The sequence below is a fragment of the Dipodomys ordii genome, unplaced genomic scaffold, assembly GCF_000151885.1.
Source record: "Dipodomys ordii isolate 6190 unplaced genomic scaffold, Dord_2.0 Scaffold138, whole genome shotgun sequence".
Classification (NCBI taxonomy): Eukaryota; Metazoa; Chordata; class Mammalia; order Rodentia; family Heteromyidae; genus Dipodomys; species Dipodomys ordii.
Window position 1 is genome coordinate 1,314,573 of NW_012267354.1, and position 996 is coordinate 1,315,568.

Here is a 996-nt window from a genome sequence, read left to right on the forward strand (position 1 = left end):
CAAAAACAAAGGCAACTACAACCCAGGCGTCTCTGCTGTCAGAACATAGCCGGGAGCCTCTGGGGCTGTCCAAAGGCCTGCCCTTCAGCAGGCTAGGCCTCACCGGGAACAGAGAAGATGATACTGCTTCCAGCCCTCTGGGCGCTTCGTTTTCTCCAGCCCCCACTTCATCCACCTCCATGGACCCCAGTTTTGCTCCTTGATGCCTTCCCTCCCCCCCTTTCACCGAGTAGGCAAGAAGCCAAGCTGCTGGACCAAGAAGCAGCTGTGCTTTCCCAGGTCTGCCTTGTCCAGCCCGCTCTTCTCGTGCTTAGATAACTCAGGGTGACCCCTCCACCCACAGCCGCCCCCGCCCCCCATTCTGACCATTCTCTGTTCTCTCCCACCGTCTCCTGGCCCCGAGCCTCTGCCTCTTCCCTTCCCTCCAGGATCCAGGCTGCTTTCTCGGTGTCCCTGTCCTTCTCCATCTTCAGCCTAGCTCTAGCTCCCCTGCCTTTGGCTCGGGTCTCCTCGCCCCACCCCTCCCCGTGTGCGGTGGTCTCTCCCGCAGGTGCCTCCCAGATGCTCGGTCCCAGCGCGCGCGCGCGCGCGCCAGGGTCCCCTTCTCTCCCACCTCGCAGCCCCGCGCCTCCCCGCGGCCCCCCACCCCACACCCCTGGCGCTGTGGGCGGTCCAGGGCGGGGCCGGGATCCGGGGCGGCTCCCGGGGCTCGGGTTGTGGGAGGCGCCCTCTCCCCGGTCTCCCCCCCCTCCCGCTCCCCCGCCCTGTCTTCCCCTGCATCCTCCTTCCCTCCGCCCGTGAGCTTTCCCCGGTCCCCGGCGCCGCCTCCTTCCCTCCCGGCTCCGCGCTCCCGTGGCCGCCGCCGCCCCGGGGAAGGAGAGACGGGGGTGGGGTTTGGGGGAAGCGAGAGAGGAGGGGGAGAGACCCGGGCCGGGCTGGAGCTTGGACTCGAGGGGAGGAGGGGGAAGGTGGCGGAGAAAGGCGGGGGGAGCGGGG